At 45.3% G+C, this 20,379-nt stretch overlaps 1 protein-coding gene across 1 annotated transcript in view; it reads right to left on the reverse strand.

Moving 5' to 3' along the window:
• The window catches only part of LOC311147353 (calcitonin gene-related peptide type 1 receptor-like), a 41,736-nt gene extending 22,731 nt beyond the window's left edge, over window positions 1-19,005 (reverse strand). Inside the window, exon 1 of the mRNA XM_084184039.1 lies at window positions 18,919-19,005. The gene's annotated coding sequence lies outside the window, so the exon portion shown is untranslated. The remainder of the gene's footprint in view (window positions 1-18,918) is intronic.
• Window positions 19,006-20,379: the final 1,374 nt, after the last annotated feature.

Here is a 20,379-nt window from a genome sequence, read left to right on the forward strand (position 1 = left end):
TTACACCTACACAAAGGCTGAGGGTTTTAGAAGGAAGAAAACGTTGAACATTCAACATTGGGTGTCTGTGTCATTAATATTATTTTTTTACGTTTAACTGCCTGAAAATGATTCCCGAAATGTTTTATTATAACTAAAACAGTTCTGTCAAATCAAATGAAATCAAATTGTATTTGTCATATGCGGCAAATACAACGGGTGTAGACTTCACCGTGAAATGCTTGCTTACGAGCCCTTACCAATGATGCAGAGTAAAAAAATATTTTCAGCTTCCAGGAATTGTGTACATAGCCTTGCGACATGGGGCCGTGCATTGTCATGCTGAAACATGAGGGGGATGAATGGCACGACAATGGGCCTCAGGATCTCTTCACAGTATCTCTGTGCATTCAAATTGCCATCGATAAAATGCAATTGTGTTCGTTGTCCGTAGCTTATGCCTGCCCATACCATAACCCCACCGCCACCATGGGGCACTCTATTCACAACGTTGACATCAGCAAACCGCTCACCCACACGACGCCATACAGTTACAGTTAACCAGGATTAATCAGTGAAGAGCACACTTCTCCAGCGTACCAGTGGCCATCGAAGGTGAGCATTTGCCCACTGAAGTCGGTTACTAGGCCAAACTGCAGTCAGTTCAAGACCTTGGTGAGGACGACGAGCACACAGATGAGCTTCCCTGAGACAGTTTCTGACAGTTTGTACAGAAATACTTCGGTTGTGCAAACCCACTGTTTCATCAGCTGTCCGGGTGGCTGGTCTCAGACGATCCCGCAGGTGAAGAAGCCGGATGTGGAGGTCCTGGGCTGGCATGGTTACACGTGGTCTGCGGTTGAGAGGCTGGTTGGACATACTGCCAAATTCTCTAAAACTACGTTGGAAGCGGCTTATGGTAGAGAAATTAACATTCAATTCTCTGGCAACAGCTCTGGTGACCATTCCTGCAGTCAGCATGCCAATTGCATGCTCCCTCAAAACTTGAGACATCTGTGGCATTGTGCTGTGTGACAAAACTGCACATTTTAGAGGTGCCTTTTATTATCCCCAGCACAAGGTGCACCTGTGTACTGATCATGCTGTTTAATCAGCTTCTTGATATGTCACACCTGTCAGGTGGATGGATTATCTTGGCAAAGGAGAAATGCTCACTAACAGGGATGTAAACAAATTTGTGCGCAACATTTAAGAGAAATAAGCTTTTTCTGCATATGGGACATTTCTGGGATCTTTTATTTCAGCTCATGCAACATGGGACCAACATTTTACATGTTGCGTTTATATTTTGTTCAGTGTACATCTGGATAGATGGTACTTAAACACATCCGGTATACTGTACATTATATATATTGTTTGCAGTCATAACTATTATAGATCAAGGGCTTTTAAACCCACCCCTCAGCTGCTCTCAGCCCATCCCACCTACAGTATCTCCGTAAACCACCCTCTTATGATTTTCATGTGCCATATATTTTTCAACTGTGCTGTGATAATTCACATACATTCGGAACCTTTCTAATCACATAGTATCTACAGATTATAAGTTAAAGATGAATATTTTCACTAAGAGTATTATTATGTTGTTGATTGATTGACTATGACTTTCCAAATCTCCCAACAGTGCTATTTGTAGGGCTAGTTTTAGGTAAATGTTGTGATTTTTCAGCCACTCCTGAACATGTGATCAAAAACAAGCTACATAGGAGCAATACCAGAATAAGTGATCTAATGATTCTGTCTCTTCTCAGCAAAATCTGCCGAGCTGAGATGGTTGTATGCCCCATATACATAACATTTTATTGGTGGCAAGAATTTTGTATAATAATTTTAATTGAAACACTTTACGTTTTGAATAAAGCATTGTTTTGTGTATTAGTTCATAAACCATGTGCCATGTAATCGGAACATCCAAAATCTCTTCCCAGCTATTTTGCAACCTGTATGGCGCCGCCGCTGTCAACATTTTGGTCCTCAAATGAAACTGGTATATTTGTTTATTTTATGCCCCCCCAAAATTGTCAATTTTGGTCTTTAATAAAGGGCAGACAATCAAGTTCCCTACCTTCTCCCCCTTCCACTTGCCTCCTCCATTTTTACAGTAATGCTGCAATCAGTTGGTTGTAATTTTGGATAGAGCAAACATTTCCATATATTTTTGTTAACTGCACGTGTGACATAACTCCACCATTCATATTCATAATATCATTAACAAAGAATTCCTTATTTTTTAAAATAAAGAATGTTTTTTTTATTATTAATGAGTATATTTGAGTTTAACCATAATATTTATTATAATATTTGTTCTGTCATTTATGGGGGATGAAACTACAGGGTAATGTAAAAGTTGTCTTTTAACGATTCAATACATAATATGGTACACTTATGGTACACTAGATCCTCAATGAGACTGTGCAGTGATCCAGATTGCAGACTTAAGAGAACTTAAGTCATCAGCATTCATTGCCACTTTAGTTTTTAAACACTGGATTTGTAACCCCTTGATATTATTGATGGATCTGATTTTAATAGCTAACATTTCGATGGCCATAACAAATACAGTGGGGGAAAAAAGTATTTAGTCAGCCACCAATTGTGCAAGTTCTCCCACTTAAAAAGATGAGAGAGGCCTGTAATTTTCATCATAGGTACACGTCAACTATGACAGACAAATTGAGAAAAACAAATCCCGAAAATCACATTGTAGGATTTTTTTATGAATTTATTTGCAAATTATGGTGGAAAATAAGTATTTGGTCACCTACAAACAAGCAAGATTTCTGGCTCTCACAGACCTGTAACTTCTTCTTTAAGAGGCTCCTCTGTCCTCCACTCGTTACCTGTATTAATGGCACCTGTTTGAACTTGTTATCAGTATGAAACCAAAATAGAACTTTTTGGTAAAAACTCAACTCGTCGTGTTTGGAGGACAAAGAATGCTGAGTTGCATCCAAAGAACACCATACCTACTGTGACGCATGGGGGTGGAAACATCATGCTTTGGGGCTGTTTTTCTGCAAAGGGACCAGGACGACTGATCCGTATAAAGGGAAGAATGAATGGGGCCATGTATCGTGAGATTTTGAGTGAAAACCTCCTTCCATCAGCAAGGGCATTGAAGATGAAACGTGGCTGGGTCTTTCAGCATGACAATGATCCCAAACACACCGCCCGGGCAACGAAGGAGTGGCTTCGTTAGAAGCATTTCAAGGTCCTGGAGTGGCCTAGCCAGTCTCCAGATCTCAACCCCATAGAAAATCTTTGGCGGGAGTTGAAAGTCCGTGTTGCCCAGCGACAGCCCCAAAACATCACTGCTCTAGAGGAGATCTGCATGGAGGAATGGGCCAAAATACCAGCAACAGTGTGTGAAAACCTTGTGAAGACTTACAGAAAACGTTTGACCTGTGTCATTGCCAACAAAGGGTATATAACAAAGTATTGAGAAACTTTTGTTATTGACCAAATACTTATTTTCCACCATAATTTGCAAATAAATTCATTAAAAATCCTACAATGTGATTTTCTGGATTATTGTTTCTCATTTTGTCTGTCATAGTTGGCGTGTACCTATGATGAAAGTTACAGGCCTCTCTCATCTTTTAAAGTGGGAGAACTTGCACAATTGGTGGCTGACCAATTGTGCAAGTAAGATTGAATCGTACTACACTGGCTCTGACGCTCGTCGGATGTGGCAGGGCTTGAAAACTATTACAGACTACAAAGGGAAGCACAGCCGCGAGCTGCCCAGTGACACAAGCCTACCAGACGAGCTAAACCACTTCTATGCTCGCTTCGAGGCAAGCAACACTGAAGCATGCATGAGAGCACCAGCTGTTCCGGATGACTATGTGATCACGCTCTCCGTAGCCGATGTGAGTAAGACTTTTAAGCAGGTCAACATTCACAAGGCCGCAGGGCCAGACGGATTACCAGGACGTGTACTCCGAGCATGTGCTGATCAACTGGCAAGTGTCTTCACTGACATTTTCAACATGTCCCTGACTGAGTCTGTAATACCAACATGTTTCAAGCAGACCACCATAGTCCCTGTGCCCAAGGACTCTAAGATAACCTGCCTAAATGACTACCGACCCGTAGCACTGACGTCTGTAGCCATGAAGTGCTTTGAAAGGCTGGTCATGGCTCACATCAACAGCATTGTCCCAGAAACCCTAGACCCACTCCAATTTGCATACCGCCCCAACAGATCCACAGATGATGCAATCTCTATTGCACTCCACACTGCCCTTTCCCACCTGGACAAGAGGAACACCTACGTGAGAATGCTATTCATTGACTACAGCTCAGCATTCAACACCATAGTGCCCTCTAAGCTCATCACTAAGCTAAGGATCCTGGGACTAAACACCTCCCTCTGCAACTGGATCCTGGACTTCCTGACGGGCCGCCCCCAGGTGGTAAGGGTAGGTAACAACACATCTGCCACACTGATCCTCAACACGGGGGCCCCTCAGGGGTGCGTGCTCAGTCCCCTCCTGTACTCTCTGTTCACCCATGACTGCATGGCCAGGCACGACTCCAACACCATCATTAAGTTTGCCGACGACACAACAGTGGTAGGCCTGATCACCGACAACGATGAGACAGCCTATAGGGAGGAGGTCAGAGATCTGGCCGTGTGGTGCCAGGACAACAACCTCTCCCTCAACGTGACCAAGACAAAGGAGATTATTGTGGACTACAGGAAAAAAAAGAGGACTGAGCACGCCCCCATTCTCATCGACGGGGCTGTAGTGGAACAGGTTGAGAGCTTCAAGTTCCTTGGTGTCCACATCACCAACGAACTATCATGGTCCAAACACACCAAGACAGTCGTGAAGAGGGCACGACAAAGCCTATTCCCCCTCAGGAGACTGAAAAGATTTGGCATGTGTCCTCAGATCCTCAAAAAATTCTACAGCTGCACCATCGAGAGCATCCTGACTGGTTGCATCACCGCCTGGTATGGCAACTGCTTGGCCTCCGACCGCAAGGCACTACAGAGGGTAGTGCGTACGGCCCAGTACATCACTGGGGCAAAGCTTCCTGCCATCCAGGACCTCTATACCAGGCGGTGTCAGAGGAAGGCCCTCAAAATTGTCAAAGACTCCAGCCACCCTAGTCATAGACTGTTCTCTCTGCTACCGCACGGCAAGCGGTACCGGAGTGCCAAGTCTAGGTCCAAAAGACTTCTCAACAGCTTCTACCCCCAAGCCATAAGACTCCTGAACAGCTAATCATGGCTACCCGGACTATTTGCACTGTCCCCCCACCCCATCCTTTTTACGCTGCTGCTACTCTGTTAATTATTTATGCATAGTCACTTTAACTCTACCCACATGTACATATTACCTCAACTACCTCAACTAGCCGGTGCCCCCGCACATTGACTCTGCAACGGTACCCCCCTGTATATATAGCCTCCCTACTGTCACTTTATTTTACTTCTGCTCTTTTTTTTCTCAACACTTTTTTGTTGTTGTTGTTTTTACTTTTTTTGTTTAAAATAAATGCACTGTTGGTTAAGGGCTGTAAGTAAGCATTTCACTGTAATGTCTGCACCTGTTGTATTCGGCGCATGTGACCAATAAAATTTGATTTGATTTGACTAAATACTTTTTTCCCCCACTGTAGATATGGACAACCTTGTTTAACTACTCTTGAAAGTTCAATACTTTCTGAGAAGTAACCATTATTTACTATTTTACAGTGCCTTCAGAAAGTACTCACACCCCTTGACTTTTTCCACATTTTGCTGTGTTATAGCCTGAATTTAAAATGGATTAAATTTAGATTTTTGTCACTGGCCTACACACAATACCCCATAATGTCAAAGTGGAATTATGTTATTTTTTTATTCTTTTATTTTTTTAAACAATTATTCAACCCCTTTGTTATGGCAAGCCTAAATAAGTTCAGGAGTAACAATTAGCTTAACAAGTCACATAATACGTTGCATGGACTTTAACATTATTTTTGAATGACTACCTCATCTCTGTACCCCAAACATACAGATAACTGTAAGGTCCCTCAGTCGAGCAGTACATTTCAAACACAGATTCAAACACAAAGACCAGAGAGATTTTCCAATGCCTCGCAAAGAAGGGCACCTATTGGTACAGTGCATTCGGAAGGTATTCAGACCCCTTGACTTTTTCCACATTTTGTTACGTTACAGCCTTATTCTAAAATTTATTAAATTGTTTTTTTTTACCTCATCGATTTATACACTACCCCATAATGACAAAGCAAAAACAGGTTTTTAGAAATGTTTGCTAATTTATAAAAAATAAAAGAAACTGAAATATGACATTCACATAAGTATTCAGACCCTTTGCTATGAGACTCGAAATTGAGCTCAGGTGCATCATGTTTCCATTGATCATCCTTGAGATGTTTCTACAACTTGATTGGAGTCCACCTGTGGTAAATTCAATTGATTGGACATGATTTGGAAAGGCACACACCTGTCTATATAAGGTCCCACAGTTGAAAGTGCATGTCAGAGCAAAAACCAATCCATGAGGTCAAATTCCTTGCGTATTTGTTTGGACAGTTTGCATATTCGATTAAAAAACTATTGTTAATTAATATCATCACCCCTTTTGAGTTTCTTTGTCCATGACAGAAATATATTTCTCCCTCCCACACAACCTCATCTGTAATTGTAGAGTGAGTTTCCTGTAAACAATAGATATTCCTTCTCTTTTAGCCAGGTAAAGACTCATCGTCTTTTTTTATAATCTGCTAAAGCATTACAATTATAACTAATTTAGCTATACTTATAATGAGATACAAGTTTCAATTATACTTACCATAATACATGCCTGTAAACGTACTACCAAAAAGTACCATGATGACCAAGCTGCTAGACACCCTGAATTTATCCATACTTACCAATACTACTAGAATCAATGCCTGACCTCTATCCATGTAGCTGTACCATAATATATATACTGCTAAACATAATGTAGCTGCAACTGACTCTAAGTAGACCTCCAGTTGTCTTCCAATATCCTTCCTGTGAAAGCCTCCCCCATCCCAGATGGGGCTATTGTCCCTGATACTATCATACCCCGTACCCGTAACGCGCCTTTAGTGTCCTAAAGCACACCTTCAGCTGCTGATTGGCGTAGCCCAAGTAAATAATTGGGACTGTCCCATGAAACCTGTTTCAATGCTGCCACCCCTCAAGCGCCCAGCCAAAAACCCTATAGGCCTATGGCATGACCATGAGAGATGCATCCTCTTTTGGAATTAGCCACATAACAGACAAAATAAATGGAAAAGGAAAAAAAGAACATAGAAAGAGAGAAATAGAGAACAATAAATGCAATAGCACTGAGGACAACAAGACCTTAAGATACCCAGATAACAGCAAAACGTGGAACATAATACTAATGATAATAATAACTAATTATATCAACAGTGATAATAATAACAATAATAACAATCATACTAATAATAATAGTCTAACAACAGTAATCATCTTCCCAATATTCTACCAATATTCCCTTGTGATCTTTACCTTTAACAGCATTGTACGATGTATTTGAAGTAGATACTGTATGTACATGAAGGTAAAGTGACTAAGCGTCAGGATAGATAATAATAAGAGTAAAATAAAAAACAGTGTAGCTGTGTGTGTGCGTGCATGTGTGTGTGTGTGTGTGTGTGTGTTGTGTGTGTGTGTTTGTCTTGTGTCTGTATGCGTGTGTGTGTGTATGTAGTGTATGTGAATTTGTGTGGGTTTTGTGTGAGAGTGTCAGTGTAGTGTGTGAGCGAGTGAGTGTGTATATAGTGTGTATACACTGAGTGTACAAAACATTAAGAACACCCTCCTAATATTGAGTTCCACCTCTACAAGGTGTCCAAAGCATTCCACAGCGATGCTGGCCCATGTTGACTCCAATGCTTCCCACTGTTGTGTCAAGTTGGCAGTACAGTGCCTTGCAAAATATTCACCCCCCTTGGCGTTTTTCCTATTTTGTTGCATTACAACCTGTAATCTAAATTGATTTTTATTTGGATTTCATGTAATGGACATACACAAAATAGTCCAAATTGGTGAAGTGAAATAAAAAAAATAACTTGTTTCAAAAAATTCAAAAAAATAAATAACGGAAAAGTGGTGCGTGCATATGTATTCACCCCCTTTGCTATGGAGCCCCTAAATAAGATCTGGTGCAACCAATTACCTTCAGAAGTCACAAAGTTAGTTAAATAAACTTCCCGAGTGGCGCAGTGGTCTAAGGCACTGCATCGCAGTGCTAGCTGTGCCACTAGAGATCCTGGTTCAAATCCAGGCTCTGTCGTAGCCGACCGGGAGACATTTACATTTTACATTTTAGTCATTTAGCAGACGCTCTTATCCAGAGTGACTTACAGTTAGTGAATGCATACATGTTTTTTTTTTTTTTTTTCCATACTGGCCCCCCGTGGGAAACAAACCCACATCCCTGCCGGCCAAACCCTCCCCTACCTTGGACGACGCTGGACCAATTGTGCGCCGCCCATGGGTCTCCCGGTCGCGGCCGGCTGCGACAGAGCTTGGACTCGAACCAGGATCTCTAGTGGCACAGCTAACACTGCGATGCAGTGCCTTAGACCACTGCGCCACTCGGGGGTCATGGGGCGGCGCACAATTGGCCCAGCGTCGTCCAGGGTAGGGGAGGGAATGGCCAGCAGGGATGTAGCTCAGTTGGTAGAGCATGGCGTTTGCCAGTATGAAAAAAATAAAATAATGTATGCACTCACTAACTGTAAGTCGCTCTGGATAAGAGCGTCTGCTAAATTACTAAAATGTAAATGTAATAAAGTCCACCTGTGTGCAATCTAAGTGTCACATGATCTGTCACATGATCTCAGCATATATACACCTGTTCTGAAAGGTCCCAGAGCCTGCAACACCTCTAAGCAATGGGCACAATCAAGCAAGCGGCACCATGAAGACCAAGGAGCTCTCCAAACAGGTCAGGGACAAAGTTGTGGAGAAGTACAGATCAGGGTTGGGTTATTAAAAAAATATCTGAAACTTTGAACATCCCACGGAGCACCATTAAATCCAATATTTAAAACTGGAAAGAATATGGCACCACAACAAACCTGCCAAGAGTGGGCTACCCACCAAAACTCACGGACAAGGCAAGGAAGGCTTTAATCAGAGAGGCAACAAAGAGACCAAAGATAACTCTGAAGGAGCTGCAAAACTCCACAACAGAGATTGGAGTATCTGTCCATAGGACCACTTTAAGCCGTACACTCCACAGAGCTGGGCATTACGGAAGAGTGGCCAGAAAAAAGCCATTGCTTAAAGAAAAATGTTTTGGTGTTCGCCAAAAGGCATGCGGGAGACTCCCCAAACATATGGAAGAAGGTAGTCTGGTCAGATGAGACTAAAATTTAGCTTTTTGGTCATCAAGGAAAACGCTATGTTTGGCGCAAACCCAACACCTCTCATCACCCCGAGGACACCATCCCCACAGTAAAGCATGGTGGTGGCAGCATCATGCTGTGGGGAAACTGATATTTCATCGGCAGGGAATGGGAAACTGGTCAGAATTGAAGGAATGATGGATGGCGCTAAATACAGGGAAATTCTTGAGGGAAACCTGTTTCAGTCTTCCAGAGATTTGAGACTGGGACGGAGGTTCACCTTCCAGCAGGACAATGATCCTAAGCATACTGCTAAAGCAACACGCAAGTGGTTTAAGGGGAAACATAGAAATGTATTGGAATGGCCTAGTCAAAGCACAGACCTCAATCCAATTGAGAATCTGTGGTATGACTTAAAGATTGCTGTACACCAGCAGAACCCATCCATCTTGAAGGAGCTGGAGCAGTTTTGCCTTGAAGAATGGGCAAAAATCCCAGTGGCTAGATGTGCCAAGCTTATAGAGACATACCCCAAGAGACTTGCAGCTGTAATTGCTGCGAAAGATGGCTCTACAAAGTATTGACTTTGGGGGGGTGAATAGTTATGCACGCTCAGGTTTTCTGTTTTTTTTGTCTTATTTCTTGTTTGCTTCACAATAAAAAAGATGTTGCATCTTCAAAGTGGTAGGCATGTTGTGTAAATCAAATTATACAAACCCCCCAAAAATCAATTTTAATTCCAGGTTGTAAGGCAACAAAATAGGAAAAATGGGGGGTGAATACTTTCGCAAGCCACTGTATGTCCTTTGGGTGGTGGACCATTCTTGATACACATGGGAATCTGTTTAGTGTGGAAAACCCAGCAGCGTTGCAGTTCTTGATACAAACCGGTGCGCCTGGCACCTACTACCATACCCCATTTAAATGCACATACATTTTGTCTTGCCCATTCACTCTCTGAATTGCACACATACACAATCCATGTTTCAATTGTCTCAAGGCTTAAAAATCGGTATTTAACCTGTCTCCTCCCCTTCATCTACACTAATTTAAGAGGATTTAACAAGTGTCATCAATAAGGGATCATAGTTTCATGTGGATTCACCTGGTCAGTCTATGTCAAGGAAAGTGTTCTTAATGTTTTGTACACTCAGTGTATATAGTCTTGTGAGTGTGCATAAAGTCAGTGCAAGATAGGGTCAGTACATACTGTGTAAACCTACCTCAACTACTGTATGGACCACAGTGAAAAGTCTAATATGACATACAGTAGAGTATTTGATGGAAAATGATTCCATAAATTCCATTCCATTTAATGATTCCATAAATTTCAGTCGACTGTTTTGTTTTCTAGGGATTTTCAAAAAGCTGTCTATTGGTGAGTGATTATGGACTTTCTTATTTTTCCATAGCTGGATCCAAAAATAGTTTTCCAAGCTTGGAGCCTGTCACGGTTCAGACAGACGACCAGAGGACCACAATTGCGTCACACCAGAAAGTTTATTAAACTTAAGGGAAAAGGGAAGTAGGGAGTGAATGAAGGCTCCAGGGGTAACAGGGATCCCGTCCAATGCGCTGGGTCTGTGCCCCCCCCAGTGGCAGCGATGCGTCCTATGAAGCCGGTGGTGGGTGGTCCAGAAGTCCTGGGGGGGGGAGACACAGACACAACAGGGCGGAATGAAACCAGGCAGCAGTACAGTTCAAGGGAAATCCAAAATACGTAGTAGCAAGGCAGAAGGCTGGTCAGAGTTACCGGGATTGAAGAGTAGTCAGGAGTCGTAATGGCAGAAGCAGGTCTGGATCTCCTGAGGCAGAAGAGTATCCAAAAAACAGGCAGGTCCGGGGTCACAAAACCAGGGTGAGCCAGAAGCGCGAGCAAACAGGTTCCGGGTGTGAGCTTTGCAGACGATCTGACACCGGAGAGCTGAAAGACAGGGCCTTAAATACTGGGAGAGGTAGTGGGTAATGCAGCGCAGCTGGCAGAGTAATTAGAGCAGAGCAGAGCAGGGACAGGTGGAGCTAGTTAGGCTGAGTAGAGAGAGTGGTGAGCAGAGTGGAAGAAAATTAAGGTGGTAACCCGGTGGAGTGAGAGGCCCATGACAGAACCCCCCCCCCAAGGGACGGCCCCAGAAGTCCCAAGAGCAACACCACGCCGGGCGGGAGGAGGGGAGCCGGAGGAGGGCTAGAACTCCTCCGAACGGTCCGAGTGAACGTCCTCATCCTCGGAGGAAGCCGGAGGGCCGTGGTCGGGAGATGGGACAGGTCCCGAGACAGGATCAGGCACAGGACAGGAAGCCGAGCGGGCCGGACGGTTAGGGACCCCTCTGGGGCGGCCCCTACGGATTGCAGGTTGATCAGGATGCCGTTGGTGGAAAGCGGTGATGAGAGTCCTATCCACAATCCGACTAGCTGGCACCCAGGTCCTCTCCTCAGGTCCATAGCCCTCCCAGTCAATGAGGTACTGGAGACCCCTACCCCTCCGTCTGGACCGAAGCAGGCGGCGGACGGTGTAAACCAGACCACCATCGACGAGCCGTGGAGGAGGAGGACCAGGCGCAGCAGGGACCAGCGGACTCTCATGGATGGGCTTAATCTTAGACACATGGAAAGTGGGGTGCACCCTCAGGGAATTAGGCAGTTGGAGCCGGACAGCAGTTGGGCTAATCACTCTTATGATAGGGAATGGGCCAATGAACCGAGGTGCCAGCTTCTGCGACTCCACCCTGAGTGGCAGGTTCTTCGATGACAACCACACCCTTTGACCAACATGGTAGGTGGGAGCAGGAATTCTCCGACGGTTGGCCCCGGTAGTGTAGCTGGCAACGGATCTGAGGAGTGTGGCTCGGGCTTGTGACCAGGTGCGGCGACATCGACGGGCAAAAGCAAGTGCAGATGGGCAAGTAACCTCCTCTTCCTGGCTGGCAAATAGAGGAGGCTGGTATCCATAAACACATTGGAAAGGGGACATACCGATGGCAGAGCAGGTCAGAGAATTGTGTGCGTACTCCACCCATGTCAATTGCTGCGACCAGGAGTGGGGGTTGCGTGAAGTCATGCATCGCAGTGCCTTCTCGAGCTCCTGATTAGCCCGCTCTGACTGCCCATTGGATTGGGGATGGAATCCGGAAGTCAGACTGACTGTGGCTCCCAGCAGGTGACAGAACTCCTTCCAAAAAGCGGAGGAGAATTGTGGACCACGGTCAGAAACTACATCCTTTGGCAGTCCGTGGATCCGGAAGACGTGTTCCAGGACCACCTGGGCGGTCTCCTTGGCGGTTGGGAGCTTGGGGAGGGGAATGAAGTGTGCCATCTTGCTGAAACGGTCAACGATGGTGAGAATGACGGTCATGCCACTTGAAGGGGGCAGCCCCGTGACAAAGTCAAGGGCGATGTGAGACCAGGGACGTCTGGGCACAGGCAGGGGCTGCAGCAATCCGGCTGGGGGCTGGCAGGACGACTTGTGTTGGTTGCAGATGGGGCAGGCTTGGACGAATTCCCGTACATCCTTCCTCAGAGAGGGCCACCAGAACCTCTGGGCGAGCAGGTTGTAAGTGCGGGTGGAGCCAGGGTGACAAGCTAGGCGGGAGTCATGTCCCCACTGAACGACCTGGGACCTCAGGTCTTCGGGGACAAAAAGGCGGTCAGCTGGGCAAGTGCTGGGACCTGGCTGGTTACGGAGAGCCTCCAGCACCTGTTCCTCAACAGCCCAGGTCAGAGCTGCAACGATGCAGGGACTTGGCAGAATCGACACAGGGTCCTTGGAGGGGGTGTCATCCTTCTGGAATTGACGGGAGAGGGCGTCTGGCTTGGTGTTGCGTGATCCAGGCCGGTATGACAGAGTGAAATTAAACCTGGTGAAGAACAGGGCCCAGCGGGACTGCCTGGAGTTCAACCGTTTGGCCGTGCGGATGTACTCCAAGTTCTTATGATCGGTCCAAACGAGAAATGGAATGGTGGACCCCTCCAGCCAGTGACGCCACTCCTCCAAGGCAAGCTTCACAGCCAGCAGCTCACGGTTCCCTATGTCGTAATTGCACTCAGAGGGGGACAACCGACGTGAGAAAAAGGCACAGGGATGGAGCTTCCTATCCTCCGCAGCCCACTGAGAAATCACAGCACCAACTCCCACATCCGAGGCGTCCACCTCCACAATGAATTGCCGGTCCACATCAGGCATCTGGAGGATGGGAGCGGAGGTGAACCTCACCTTGAGGGTACTGAAGGCTTTGTCCGCTGCTGGGGTCCAGGTGAAGGGTTGCTTGGTGCTGGTTAGAGCAGTGAGAGGGGCAGCAACGGTACTGTAGTTCCGGATAAACTTCCTATAGAAGTTAGCAAACCCCAGAAACTGTTGCAGCTTCTTTCTGTTCTCCGGAACAGGCCATGAAGTGACTGCTGATACTTTGGCAGGATCCATTTGGATACTTCCCTCTGCCACTATGTACCCCAGGAAGGCCACTGTCTTGACGTGAAACTCACATTTCTCTGCCTTGGCGTAGAGGGAATTCTCCAGAAGACGATGAAGGACTTGCTGGACATGGCGGGTGTGTTCAGACAGGTTTCTGGAGTAGATTAAGATGTCATCCAGGTAAACGAAGACAAACTTGTTTAACATGTCCCGCAGTACATCATTCACTAGAGCCTGGAACACAGCAGGAGCATTGGTGAGGCCAAAAGGCATAACCAGATACTCGTAGTGGCCTGTTGGTGTATTGAATGCGGTTTTCCATTCATCTCCCTCCCGGATCCGCACTAGGTGGTAAGCGTTTCTGAGATCCAACTTGGTAAAAACAGTGGCTCCCTGGAGCAACTCAAAAGCAGAGGTGAGCAGAGGCAGAGGGTAACGGTTTTTCACTGTGATGTCGTTGAGTCCCCTGTAGTCGATGCAGGGGCGAAGAGATCCGTCCTTCTTCCCCACAAAGAAGAAGCCAGCACCAGCAGGAGATGAAGATGAACGGATTAATCCTGCGGACAGAGAGCCATTGATGTAGTCCTCCATGGACTTTCTTTCAGGAGCAGACAACGAATAAAGACGACCCTTTGGAGGAGCTGTTCCAGGGAGGAGGTCGATGGCACAGTCGTACGGTCGGTGAGGGGGCAGAGATGTGGCTCTTGCTTTGTTAAACACCTCTCTGAGACCATGGTAGCATTCTGGGACATTGGAGAGGTCAGGAGCGGAGTTAGTAGGTACTGGCCGAGGGGGTAGTGCGGCAGCAAGCAGGCAGGTTCGGTGGCAGTCCTCTCCCCACTCCCTGATCACCCCGGTCACCCAGTCGAGCTGAGGGTTGTGCCGGCGGAGCCATGGGTAACCCAGGATGAGGGGTTGGCCTGGAGAGGGGAGCAGGTGAAACTGGATAGTTTCTTGATGGTTTCCGGACAGACCCATCGAGACCGGGGCCGTGACATGAGTGACCGATCCGAGTAAGTGTCCGTCCAGTGCCCGGGCAGGAATAGGAGGTGTCAAACGGAGGTTCTCCAGTCCCAGTTGGCGTGCCAGCTTGATGTCCATTATGTTGGCTTCGGCGCCAGAATCCACCAGAGCAGCCAGGGTGTGAGTTGAGTCAGAGAGGCGGAGGTGAACTTGCAGCAGGGGTTTGCGGTCGGAGGACTGGATGGTCATTGAACTCAACCGGACTCCCCCTATGCCCGGTGAGCTTCGGCCCTTTAAAGGGCAGGTTACCACACGATGTCCCTCACCTCCACAATAGAGGCAGAGGTTTGAGGTGAAGCGGCGCTGGCGCTCTGCAGGAGTGAGGGAGGCTCGCCCAATCTCCATAGGCTCAGACTGATCAAGCTGACCTGGGTGAGTGGCAGTAGATGACAGGAGCCCAGTCGGATCTCTCCGAATGCCGGTAGTAGGTGGACCTTGGCGCCCCCTCTCACGACGACGGGTCTGTATCCTTCTGTCGATCCTGACAGTCAGTGCGATGGCTTCATCAAGAGTGGAAGGCAGTTCATGGGAGACCAACTCGTCCTTGATATAGTCAGCCAAACTATGGAAGAACGCGTCCACCAACGATGGTGTGTTCCAAGAACTTCGTCTAGCCAGGGTTCGGAAGTCGATGGAATGGTCTGCGACTGTACGTCTGCCTTGTCGAATACTGAACAGTTCACGAGACGCCTCTGCGGTGGGTGAATCCAGGTCAAACACCTTCAGCATCTCCTCAGCAAACAGGTCGAAGGTTGCACATGCGGGGGTTTGACGTTCGAACTCTGCTGTTCCCCAGAGTCGAGCTCGGCCCGTCAGGTGAGTGATGGCATACCCAACTTTAGCCCCCTCCGTGGCGCCGTGGCGAAGGTCCTTGGCGCAAGGAGAACTGAAGTCGGCAGCTAGTCAGGAATGGCCGGACCTGGTTGAATCGCCGTTGAACCGCTCGGGGTTTCCAATCTTGGGTTCCGGAGCAGCGGCTGCAATGACCGGGGCAGGTAACTCGGGGGCTTGGGGGGCCTGGTGGGGCAGAACTGGCTGGGGTAAGGTTGGTGAGGAGTTGAATGATCATGGCGAGTTGTTGTTGCTGCTGCTGGAACTGCTGCTCAGTGCTCATCGGTTTCCATGTCGGGGAAGTGTGCGCTGAGTCCATAATGGTCAGATCGTACTGTCACGGTTCAGACAGACGACCAGAGGACCACAATTGCGTCACACCAGAAAGTTTATTAAACTTAAGGGAAAAGGGAAGTAGGGAGTGAATGAAGGCTCCAGGGGTAACAGGGATCCCGTCAATGCGCTGGTCTGTGCCCCCCCCAGTGGCAGCGATGCGTCCTATGAAGCCGGTGGTGGGTGGTCAGAAGTCCTGGGGGGGGGGAGACACAGACACAACAGGGCGGAATGAAACCAGGCAGCAGTACAGTTCAAGGGAAATCCAAAATACGTAGTAGCAAGGCAGAAGGCTGGTCAGAGTTACCGGGATTGAAGAGTAGTCAGGAGTCGTAATGGCAGAGCAGGTCTGGATCTCCTGAGGCAGAAGAGTATCCAAAAAAACAGGCAGGTCCGGGTCACAAAACCAGGGTGAGCCAGAAGCGCGAGCAAACAGGTTCCGGTGTGAGCTTTGCAGACGATCTGACACCGGAGAGCTGAAAGACAGGGCCTTAAATACTGGGAGAGGTAGTGGGTAATGCAGCGCAGCTGGCAGAGTAATTAGAGCAGAGCAGAGCAGGGACAGGTGGAGCTAGTTAGGCCTGAGTAGGAGAGAGTGGTGAGCAGAGTGGAAGAAAATTAAGGTGGTAACCCGGTGGAGTGAGAGGCCCATGACAGAGCCATGCCACACTTTTTCCCTGGAGAGAGAGAGAGAGAGAGAGATGAGAGAGAGAGAGAGAGAGAGAGAGAGGAGAGGAGAGTGAGAGAGAGAGAGAGAGGGAGAGAGAGAGAGAGAGAGAGAGAGAGAGAGAGGAGAGAGAGAGAGAGAGAGAGAGAGAGAGAGAGAGAGAGAGAGAGAGAGAGAGAGAGAGAGAGAGAGAGAGAGAGAGAGAGAGAGAGAGAGAGAGAGAGAGAGAGAGAGAGAGAGAGAGAGAGAGAGAGAGAGAGAGAGAGAGAGAGAGAGAGAGAGAGAGAGAGAGAGAGAGAGAGAGCACTGACTGTCCAGATCAGCTCCCCAACACACTGTCCCGACTCCCGTCACTGATCACTGTGATACCCCCAAACAAATACACTCTCCCACTGACCATGGTGCCAGTAGGACTGGGAGGACGCACTCTAGCCCCTCCATCTGATACCATCTCCCCCCGCTGTACTGATATCCACAACACTGACTGAGCAGGAATTACATGTTTCGGACCTGCTGTGGTTATATTACTTAAAGGGCTTGTGCATGCCTTTGGCAAAATACTAATGCCATCTGACATAGACATAATATTGGATGGCGCTGCCATCAATGCTATTTGATGGCTACAACTTCCTTAACCTCCCCCAACTGCCAGTTTATATGCCATCTAGTTACTCAAAATAAAAAAGAATACATAGGTAACATGAATCCCTGGCCCTTTCCTTCCGCTACCCCAAAAAAGCAGAGGTTAGTTAGGCACAGCGTCTTGGCATGATTGCAAAAGGGTTTTGGACTAGAGTAGCAGGCTCACAAAACCTATTTATACCACTCAACAGCTGCCTGGCAGGGCCAGCGTGTTCTGGGGCAAAGACATGTTGGGGGGCGGGGACTTCTGGACTGCACCATTAAATCGATAGTTCACCCAAATAAAAAAATGACACATTGGTTTCCTTAACCTGTAAGCAGTCTATAGACAAGACATGACCACAATCATGTTTTGGTTTAGTTTCCAGTGGTGGAAAAAGTACCCAATTGTCATACTTGAGTAAAAGTAAAGATACCTTAATAAAAAATGACTCAAGTAAAAGTGAAAGTCACCGAGTAAAATACTCCTTGAGTAAAAGTCTAAAGGTATTTGGTTTTAAATATACTTAAAGGAAAATTCCACCCATAAACTATATTTTGGTATTGGTTTCATTAGTCCATGGTTGATATAGTCCCAACATGTTTTGCATGTACGCAATCAAGTTTTCAAGATATATAACTTTCAAAATACAGAAATACAGCCGTTATGATGCATTTTACATCATATGATGCAAAACATCATATGATGCAAAACGCAGCATCATATGATGCTAAATGCATCATACTGGCTGTATTTATGTATTTTGAAAGTTATATATCTTGAAAACTTAATTGCTTATATTCAAAAATGTTTTGCTAAAATATACATAAGTATCAAAAGTAAAAGTAAATGCAATAAATCATTTCAAATGTCTTATATTAAGCAAACCAGACAGCATGATTTTCTATTTTAAATGTTTTTGGGTAGCCAGGGCCACATTGCAACACTCAGACATCATCTACAAATGAAGCATTTGTGTTTAGTGAGTCCGCCAGATCAGAGGCACTAGGGGTGACCACGTGTTCTCTTGATAAGTGCATGAATTGAATGCTAAAACGTTAGCATGTGGAAACCATGCCAGGGCAACTAAATCAAAGCATGGACTGCTGTCATACCTTGTCCATAGAGTGCTTACAGGGTAAAGAAACCCAAATATAATTTTATAATTTGGGCAAACTATCCCTTTAAAACCAGTTAATCAATATGCATAAATCGAACAGACCTGGAAACACCTCAAGTTACTTATTGCAAGCATTTGATGTGAAGCCTATTCATAATTTGAATGACATATAAAACATACACATTTAGTTATGAAGGCTATTCAAGGATATTCATAATTTCATTTCACTTCCATCCCTTGTTCTTAAAAAGCTAACTTGTTGCAATAACCACGCAAGCACACATGTCATTTTTCATTTACTTAAAAGGACACAGAATTCTTGCAGTTATTTCGCTGGGCATACATACAGTAGGCTACTGACAGACACACGCGCCGCTCGTAGCCTATCTGTGATTTGAAATCATGAGACAATCACAGTAACATAGATGTCACGTTCTGTAGCTGGTAAAAAAGAAAAAAAAAGAAGAAGCTATTTCTGTTACAAGCAAAAACATGTACATCTAACATGGACATACCCGTGGAAAATATGTTTAAAAAAATACCTTCAGAATTTGTTGGATGCTCTAACTACTTCCCAAATCTTCCCACCTTCACATGTTCCAGTGTAAATGTGTCAGGCACTGCGTACAGCACGCACCAAAGCGTTGAATTGATAACTGCGAATGTTGAGGGCGGTCCATCTCAGGCTCTTGGGGATTTTATTATCAACATTAAATGTGCAATATGCAAAAATAACACCACCATTTTCTGGTTGCTAAAATTCGAATAGTTCTACTAATTTCAATTTGTGACAAAACAAGCAATGTAGATAATCATTGTACCATCTAAACCGCTGTGAAATATATTTTCATTAACCAAAAATATTGTATTTTCTGCTTTTTGAAGCTGGTGTACAAAACGAAAGTAAAAGAAGCAAACACGAAACTTAAGAACAGGAAGCATAGCGCACATAGAACAGATCTACCACTTCTTAAATTTGCTTTCAATGAGAATGACAGATCTATAACTCATATTTCTATGTGAATTTGTTCGGTAGCCCAAAAAGTTACATATTGCAGCTTTACATTTAATTTTGGACCCTATTTGGTTATTTCCATGATTGATTCAGTGTTTCAATTGTTGAAGTAATGCTCAGACATATTTTATAGTCACTATTATGTGATGTAACCAACCTACTGCTCCTGCCACTGTAAATTACTGAGTCTGAACATGACTGTTGATATTAATGGCAGGTCAGTTGTCTGAGGCTTTTAGACTATAGCAAGCTGCTGCTTCATTCACATTAAATAGAAAATACATGAATTAATTGGCTGAATAGGGTGTGATTTTTTTTTGGTTTCAATTTCATGAATTCACAGTTACATTTATAAACATAGACCTTGCATGGTCACTAATAAAAAAAGGAAACTCTGCACAACCCGAATTTTGGTAACTCACTCAATTTCTCATTATCCAACATTACTAGTTAATATTCAAGAGCACTGAGCACAGACACAAGGATTTCCACCCTCCGACACAGAGAAGACATTACATAGACACTCAGTAGCTACTGAGCAATGCTGCCCTCTGATGACTATTTAGGGATCTCATTTTCTCCTTTTATTTTTCGGCTGAATATATTCTGTACAATCTCTTGCATGGATGTTACTGGATCAACAAAATGATACAAATGATGATGAACAAGTAAAAGTAATCATGTGATTAAGCCTACAGATAAAAATGAACACATTGTATGTTATATTTACAAAATGGAAGATAAAATCTAGAACCACAAATAATTGTCAGTAACCACATTTCCATCCACAGTTTTTATGCGAGTAAAGTCATACAGTATAAAAGAAAATCACAACAGCTGTGATGGAAACAGGAAGTTTCGGTAAAATTGTATAAATGCCGACAGTTCATTTGTTAATTGGACATGGTGGGATCTTTTTGTGTCTAAAATTTAATTATGCTAGAAATGGAGGTGGGAACATCTTTATGCGCAAATATATATAGTGGGT

The sequence above is a fragment of the Coregonus lavaretus genome (genome assembly GCF_964263955.1).
Source record: "Coregonus lavaretus genome assembly, chromosome: 20".
NCBI lineage: Eukaryota > Metazoa > Chordata > Actinopteri > Salmoniformes > Salmonidae > Coregonus > Coregonus lavaretus.